We start from the raw sequence: 9,343 nt of genomic DNA, 5'->3' as shown, positions 1-9,343 counted from the left end.
TGGGAAATGTTCTTTTTTCCTAGTTTGACATTTGTGCTTTAATTTGTCTACAGTGTTTTTTGTCTCACATAATCTATGATATTTTTACAATCACACTTATTCATCCTTTTCCTTACTCCATTTCAAATCTTAGAAATATCTTCCTTACCCCCAGGTTACAAAGAATTTATCCATGATTTTCTATTATTTATATGGACTAGTTTTTTACATTTGAACTTCTGATCTATTTGGAATTTGAATGGCATGAGGCACAGGTGCTTTCTTATCTTTTCTATGTGTTTATACATTTACCCTACAGTTGCTTTATCAATCCATCTTTCCCTCACTGACGTGAGATGCTCCCTTATAGAATCTGTAACATAATGTAATTGAAGTGACTATAAATGAATATAGTATGATTAACTTGGCCTGTTTTCAAATTTTCCAGTTTCATTTCACTGATCTCTCCATTTGTGCACCAACATTGTACTGCTTCACTCACAGAAACTATGATGTGTGTGACTCCTGGTGGAGCTAGTCTTTCTCATTGTTCCTTTTCTTAATGGTGCCGGATAATCTTTTTTTTTTGTCCAAATGACCTTTATAATTTGTTATTTTAACTTCATAATCCACTATTTAACTTTGCAATCCACAATTTCTCACCTACAGAAAAATGATGATGCAAATTTTGAATCACGCCATCATCACATTAGAGAAATATCTAATAATTTTACTTCTATGAAATGCTGTAAACATGAGTCAGTGTGAATTTGGTCGAATGTCTCTTCTGCATCTAGGTAATTTTTTTCATCTATTAATGATAAATGTGTTGCAACAACCAGTTTTCTCATATTGAATTATCCTATTTTTTCTGAAATAACTCACATTTAATCATGATGTATTATGTTTTTTAGTGTCTAATAATTTATTTAGGATTTTTGTATTAGTATTTCTAAGTGAGACACAGCTGTAGCTTTATTTATTGGTGAAATCTTTGTTAGCTTTTGGGATCAATATTATGCTTGATTCATAGAGATAATTGTAAGTTTCCATTATTTTTTATGTGATCAGGATCAGCTTAATTAGCATTGAGGTGATCAGATGTTTAAAGGTTAGATGAGTTTCCCTAGGAAAACACCTATACCTTATACTCTCTTGTGGGAAAACTCTACTTTATTATTTCTACCACAGTAATTGAACTGTGTCATCTCTCTGCTCTCACAGAGTCAATGTCATAGACTATTACACATTTTCAGGGAAGAAAGAATGAGAAAAGAGGTTTGGGAATAGTGCCCTCTTACCTAAGTTGACCCTTTCCCCCTCTTCTTTCCTTCCTTAAGGTCTTGTGGGCACCTATAACCCAGAGCCTCTTGACAGAAACTTGGCTGGCCTTCAGGACAACACTCTGAGATTTGTCCTGGTGGGAAAAACAGGAAATGAGAAGAATGCAACAACAAACACTATCCTTGGGAGAAGTGAATTTGATTCTAAGATTGTTGCCAAAGCTGTTATCAAAACATGTTAGACAGAAACGCACAACTGGAAGGGGAGGAACCTTCTTGTCATGGACACCCAAGAGCTCTTTGACACTAAAGAGACACTAATGACCACCTGTGAGGAGATCAGCCTGTGTGTCCTCTTCTCCCGCCCTGGGCCTCATGCCATCATCCTGGTTCTGCAGCTGGGCTGCTTCACAGAGGAAGACTATAAAACAATTGCATTGATCAAGCACATCTTTGGGAAGGCAGCCATGAAGTACATGATCATCTTGTTCACCTGCAAGAATCTGTTGGAGTGTCAGCAGCTGAGTGAGTTTATAGAAGAGGCAGAAGTAAACCTAAGAAACATCATTCAGAAGTGTGGGAACCGCTGCTGTGCCTTCAATAACAGCCCATTGCAGACGAGGCTGAGAAGGAAGGTCAAGTGCAGGAGCTGGTGGAGCTGATAGAGGAGATGGTGCAGGAGAATGGGGGCACTCACTTTTCTGATGCCATCTACAAGGACATAGAGGAAAAGCTGAAAAATCAGGTAGAGGCCTTGGAGAGAATCTATGCTGAACAATTAGAGAAGGAAATTATAATAGTACAAGAGCAAGAAATATCACAGCCAGAAAAGAATGAAAAAATAACACTCCTACAGTTAAAATATGATAAACAAATAAAAAATGTGGAGAGTGAAGCTGAAAGTAATATATTTGCATATATTTAAAAAATAATTTCAGAGATGCTTTAAAAACTATGGCATATGCTTTGGAAATAATGTAAATTTTATTTTTTATTCTTAATTTACTCATTTGTTAATATGGTTGATTGCATTTTCCAAAAAACTACAATAATATTTTCTATCCTACCTTTTCTTTTTGTAATCTGAACTTTTGCTCTTTCTGTTGAGTTTTGGGGTCTGTATCTCCTAGCTTGAAATTCGATGGGCTGTGTGACTACTTTCATAAATAGTGGATGGTTGTGACTTCTGAGGTTGTGTTAGGGAAAATGCCTCCTTGCTCTCTTGGGGTGCTTGCCCTTGGAACTTGGCCACCATGTTGTGAGGAAGCCCTCTTGGCCCATGGAGGGACCCCATGAAGAGACCTTGTTGTCTCTGGCGCACTCCCCCCACTGCTCTTACATCAGCCAGCAGAGCCTACGTGGCCGCTGTGCACAGGAGGCAACATGGACGTGGGTTCTCCGGCTGCCAACTGAGCGCTGCAGATGGAGCTGCAGAGAGCAAAGAGGAGCTGCCCCACTCTGTCCCGCCCTGATCCCAGATTCGTGTGAAAATAAATACTTGTTTTCAACCACAAAGCATTGGGGTTGTTTGTTACATAGTGATCACTAATCTGGAGCATCTTCCCAACTCGTTCCCCACCCATCCCCGCGATGCCAGCAAACTTAAGAAATTACACAATGGGCATATTCTGGCAATAATATTTCATTGAATTCTTAGACTCGATTTAGGAAGATTCAAATAAGAACTCCTGCACACGTCAAGTGTTAGTGCCACTGGTGATGCACATGATTTCAGTTCGCATCTCTGAGTGCTTTGTTAGGGAAGCAGCTGGCTTCTCCAGCAAGATGGTGTGCAGTCCATGCAGGTCTGGAAGTCGCTAAATTCTCTGTTTTTCTCTTTTCTTTTTGAAGGCACCATCCTAAGTTAAAATGGCCCTGAGGATAATTTGAAACTCTCTTCTATGCCAAATATTTTTATCTTCCTCTGCAGATCCACACTTTACCCTCCTTCACTTTAGCTCTTTGTCCCAGGGTTGATCTATGTGGATCTCATTGTTAACAAACTCAATGGGTTCGCCACTTGAGTTGTTCTATTCAAGAAGGAGACGTGGTTGTCACAAGGGAGTTTTATTTACTTGCAGCAAGTTAAGGAGACAGGATTCATATCCAAGCTTTGTCTTTCAGAAGGGAGGCTTAGCCCTTGCTTATATACACTATTTGGTCAATTATATGTTGATGTCTTTGTTTTTCAGTTGGCTATACTTACCCAGGATGAGTTCTTGTCAACCTCAATCTTTTTTATAGCTGGTCTACAAAATACTGTGTTATATTTTAACATTTAGCAAGACTAGCATTTAGTAAGAATGTTGTAGACCTTGAGGCCTTTGTCCGATTGGACACCATCAGTGGGATCTCTGGCTGTCTGACTTCTGCTTGGCTTCTGCCAATGGGAAGTCTAAACAGGATATCCCTTCCAGGCAGAAAAGCAAGGTCGGGTGTTTGTTCTCCTACCCTTCCCCCTGTAAAGTCACCTATGACGAGCTGCAACCCTAAGTCGAACATTATACCTTCTCTATCCAACTCTCCATGTTGATTCCAGTTCTCATTCACCCCCTTAGGGTTAGGGATCAATTTCCTCACTGTTATCAGCAGTGTCCCTTGTCATTTCCATGTCTTGTGTACACAGCTTGTAGGAGGCCCATGTACTTGACTTTCCCCCAAGTCCCTAATTCAGTGGCCATCTCTGCTGCTAGAATCCTGATTGACAAATATTAATGATACCCTTTATCTTTTCTTTTTCAGATATACCCTGATGTTTAGGATTGATTTTTTCCCATTTCCTGTAGTGTTTACTGACACTAGAATTTCTCTTGCCAACTGAAACCTCAGTCATTATCAAAGCAGAATATTTTGTGTTTATACCTGATGAGTCTGCTAATGTAGCATCTTTAGTAAATGGCATGAGAACACAGATCAATGCCCTGAATGATCTAACCCTCAGTCCAGGGAACTTGCTAAGTCAATAGTTTGGGTCTTGGGGTTCTGGGTGGAAAACGTTTCCACTGATTTTGGAAATTGTGGTCTTAATCTATCTTTTTTCTTGCATGTGACTGCATTGTTGCTATGGCATCTGAGACAGCAGCCACAAAGGAGCCACCTCCATACTAGTGAAGCCCCTTGCTGACCTCCCAGGGTTTTCTGCAGGAGGAGGGAGGTGTAATGCTGGTGGTGGAAGCTAGGCCGGTTTGCACTGAATTTCGGCAGATGGTAGAGGAACTGTGGATTTGGAAAATGTTGGGCCATCACCCGTTTATTGGAGGCTTACAGTGACAGGCGAGCAAATAAATGAAGGAAAACCTGCTTTTCACAGTGGTAGGCAAGGGATCAGGACCACCACACCTTACAGTGGCACAATGGTGGACAATGAGCTGGGAGAACTGCCTAGAGGGAAAGCAGTCAGAGTTTTTGTAGAGACACAACATGTGGCTTTCTGCCACGTGCTTACGCACTAATTGTGCAGAGTGCTTGCATCTGGAAAACCAGCGAGCAAGCCTAACACAGCTGTTTTCCCCACAGGGGAACCTATGAAATTGTAAGAATCTGTCACCATAGATAGACTGTTGGTGATAGATGTGACAAGGGTGTCAAGGTATGGGCAGTTGTTACTAAATGCCAAAATGTATCACCGTATTTTGCAAAGGAGCTCTAAAGGATGACCTTCACCTGAACCACCACTCGTGGCTGCAAAGAAAAAAATCAACTTGTAATTAACCAAATGGTGTAGATAAGCAATGGCTAGGCTTCCCTTAGGAGAGGCAGAGCTTTGGAATGATTCCCCTGTCTCCCTACTGTCTCAGTGAAAATAGATCATTTTCTTCCACCAAGAGTTGTGTCCCTTTGACCCCAGACACTTCCAGCGGTGAGCCCAGTTCTGTTACAGTGGGGGAGGCCATGAAGACGGTGTGACCCCCAGTTGACCCAAAAGCTGGACTTAGCCTATGGGAGACTCCGCACCATGAACCTAACCTGGAATGTGCATGCGGCTTGCCTTGTCCCTTCCCAGGTGCTGCCTCAAGGACACAGCCTTGAGTCAGCTGGTTGTTGGGACCATCTGGACGGGATATGTGACTCAGCCTGGCTAGGGCCTCCATATAACCTTTTCAAATCTGAGCCATCCTAGACAAGCCCTGTTGCTGAGTCCCCTGGCTTAGTAAACTGCCACCTACCCATGTGCAGTGGTCTGCCTCTTTATTGGGTCTCTCTCTGCCCTCTGTAGGGGGGCCAATTTCAGATTACTCCTGGGGGGTTTCCGACCAACATATGCTTTTAAAAGAGCAGTCTCATCTCTGTTTATAAACAAATATAAACAATGGAGTATCTGAGGCAACCTTTCTCAAGTTCTTTCTTCTTTTAACAAGCATCTTGATTTTGTAAAATGCTTCCTAAATCGGGATTTGGAACCAACCAATATCCATGTTGCAGAAGATTGTCACCATCTCCTCCTCCACAGAGTTCTGAGACCTCAGCTCTGAGTCTGAGTCTCACCACTCACAAGTTTACATACATTGAGGGACGACTGCTGTGCATACCTGCACACGACATCCAGGTGGTTGCTGAGGTTTGGGGTGGGGGCAAATGTCAGAGGGGTGGGCAGGGACTACTAGAGGGCATGAGGGAATGAATAGAATCATTATCTTGGTTGGGATGATAGTTGCACTGGTGGATACATAGGCAGAAATTTAGTCACTTCTCTGTTCCAATTTTATACAGTATATTAGATGTCAAAAATGCTTATTCATATGTTTTTCATTTTAAGTTGGGTTATTTGTCTTTTTATTAATGGATTGTAAGAGTTCTGTTTGTATTCTGTTCTTCATCAGCTTTTTATCAAATATATTTACAAGTTCTCTATCAGATGTGTGACTTGAAAATATTTTATCTCAGTTCATAGCTTACTCTTATTTTTATTATTTCCATATTGCTTAACATATATTTTGCTGATTATTTTTATTCTTTTTTCTTATACCCATTTTACTTCCATGACAGTAATTTTTTTCAATTATTTTTATTATTTTATTTTGTTAAATTTATTCGGTATAAAGTTACATAGGTCTTGAGTGTACAATTCTCTGATACGTCGTCTGTATATTGTATCATATGTTCACCACCAAAGTCGCGTCTCTTTCCATCACCATATACCTAACCCCGTTTACCATTTTCTATCTCTCCTTGCCAACTTCCCTCTGGTAACTGCCACACTGTTGTCTGTGTCCAAGAATTTTTGTTTGTTTGCTTTTTTTGTTCATTTGTTGCTGTTTTTTATCCCACATACAAGTGCAATCATATGGTTCTTGTCCTTTTCCATCTGATTTCCTTCACTCAGCATGATACTTTCAACACCCATCCCTGTTGTTGCAATGGCAGTATTTCATCCTCTTTAACAGCTGAGTAGAATTCCATTGTATATCTGTACCACATCTTCTTTATCCTGTCATCCTTCGAAGAACTCTGAAGTTGTTTCCATGTCTTGGCTACTGTGACTAATGCTGCAGTAAACATGGGGATGCATGTGTCTTTACAAATAAATGTTTTCATACTTTTTGGGTAGCTATTCAGAAGAGAAATTGCTGGTCACATAGTAGATCTATTCTTAATTTTTTGAGGGGCCTCCATCCTGTTTTCCACAGTGGCTGTACCAGTTTACATTCCCAGCAGCAGTGTATGAGAGTTCCTTTCTCTCCACAACCTCCAATACTTGTAATGCCGGTGGCTGAGGCCAGGCAGGTCCACAATGCATTCGGGCAGATGGTAGAGAAACTGCAGAGCCAGAAAGCGTTGGGCCATTCTTGTTTAATAGAATCTCAAAATGGAGGATGAGCAAGCAGGCAGGGGAATTTGCAGATGAAGTGAACAGCAAACAATGGCCCCTCACAATGGCGGGCAGGAAACCTGCAAACTGCCATCTGCTCTGAGGACAAGCACCTGCACTTAGCCTTACATAGACTAGCCACACGTGGCGTTGCCACATGCTCATGCACTAATCAGGCAAAGTACAAGTGAGCAAGCCTAACCCAGCTGCTTTCCCAACACTTGTTACTTGTCTTGTTGATAATTTCAGGTGTGAGTTGGTATCTCATTGTGGTTTTGATTTGCATTTCCTTAAAGCAAGTGAAGTTGAGCATCTTTTCACATATCTGTTGGTCAGCTGTATGTCTTTTTGGGAAAAGCATCTCTTGAGATCTTCTGTCCATTTTTGAAATTGGATTGTTTGGTATTGATTGTTGAGTTATATATGTTCTTTATATATATTGGATATTAACGCCTGTTGGAACTGTTGTTTGCAAATGTCTTCTGTCATTTGGTTGGTTGCCTTTTCATTCTGTGATGGCTTCTTTTGCTATGCCGAAGCTTCTTGATATATAGTTTGATATAGTCGCATTCATTTATTTTTGCTTTTATTTCCCTTGCCTTTGGGGTCAAATTTATAAAATCCTCTCTAAGACCAAGGTCATAAGTTTGATACCTGTATTTCCTTCTGTGTATTTATTGTTTAAGATAAAATATTTAGGCCTTTGATCCATTTTTAGTTCATTTTTGTATCATTTTGTATATGGTCACAAATAGCATGCTAGTCTAGTTTCATTCTTTGGCATGTGGCTTTCAGGTTTTTCTCACACCACTTACTGAAGAAGCATTTCTTTTTCCTCCATTGTATGTTTTTGGCTCCCTTGTTGAAATTATTTGCCCATATATATGTGGGTTGATTTCTGGGCCCTCATTTCTGTTCCATTGGTCAGTGTGTCTCTATTTCTGCCAATACGTACTATTGTGATTATTGTACCTTTGTAGTATAATTTGGAGTCAGGAAATGTAACATTGTTAGGTTGCCAAAGAAGGGACACACAAGGCCTGGTGAATTTTACAAGTTTTTCTATTCCTCTGTGAACAGAGGGACTGAGACCCTAGTTGATGTTAGCAGTGAGAGGATGACAAGCCATTTTTTATACAGGACTGAGTTTTGGTGTATTTCTTGCTGCGGGGGGAAAACTTCTGTTACCTGTGGTGGTTAAACAATGGGGGCGGGAGGGTGGTGCTAAAGTGATGGGGGGGGGGGTGAAGGCTGACTGTCAGGATATCAGGATACCCCAGGATCTGGCAGAAGTAAGATAACACTGCGGAACAAAATTTTTGTTGTATCCACAAAAACACTTGTTCTTACCTAATTCAAGTGTGCTGATCTCAAATCTGACATTAGTTTTTCTCTGTAAGCTACAGTTATTTTTGCAATTCAAGATTTTAGGTTTTCATCTTATTGTAAAATTTTCAACATTTAGTTTAACATAATGAAGTAGAATGTCTTCTTGGGCAGCATCTTTGTGAAAATATAATAATTTATATAATGCAGTAAATACACTAAAAGATATGATTGCATCAGATTTGTCTACAATTTTGAAATAGAACTTATTAAAACACTTTAATCATAAAATTTGTGCAAAATTATTTAAATTCTATTCAGGCAAATTTTATGTTTGTAGCTCCTGCGTTTGTGTACTTGTTGAGAACAATCTTGTTTGATGCTCCATCAGTAGTCTGCTCATCACTAACAGCTCCAAGATTTTCAGGAAACTTATCAAGGTGACTGTTCAGGAAGTGAATCTTAACGCTCATATTACAACCAATGTCACGGAAAGCCAACAGCATCCTTTGAACCAGAAGTTCATAGCTTTCTGCTTTTTTGTTGCAATGGAAGTTCTTTGTAACTGCCACAAAAGACCGTCATGCTGCTTTCTCTTCCTTATTCATCTTCCTGGCAAATTCTTCGTCATGTATGAGGGTTCAAATCTGAGGTCCATTGAATACACCTGCTTTTATCTTCTTGAAAGACAAGGCAGGAAAAGCAGAAATAATATGTTGAAAACATTCACTTTCTCTATTCAAAGCCTGAACAAACTGCTTCATTAAGCCAAGTTTGATGTGAAATGGGGGAAAAATGATCCTGTTTCGATTAACTACAGGTTCATTCACAATATTTTGCATCCCTATTTTCAGAGCTTCATGTTTTGGCCACTCCTTCTGTGTCCAGTGTTTCTCCCGAGCTCAGCTGTCCCACAAACACAGAAAGCAAGGATACTTTATGAAAC

General features: G+C 40.2%; 1 pseudogene; it reads left to right on the top strand.

The window, feature by feature from the left end:
• The first annotated feature begins 733 nt into the window (after positions 1-733).
• Positions 734-2,238, top strand: LOC136406565 (GTPase IMAP family member 7-like; annotated as a pseudogene).
• Positions 2,239-9,343: the final 7,105 nt, after the last annotated feature.

This window comes from Saccopteryx leptura, chromosome 5 (genome assembly GCF_036850995.1).
Source record: "Saccopteryx leptura isolate mSacLep1 chromosome 5, mSacLep1_pri_phased_curated, whole genome shotgun sequence".
Lineage (NCBI taxonomy): Eukaryota > Metazoa > Chordata > Mammalia > Chiroptera > Emballonuridae > Saccopteryx > Saccopteryx leptura.
The sequence above is the reverse complement of the archived record's forward strand: the minus strand, read 5'-3'. Positions and strand labels throughout refer to the sequence as shown.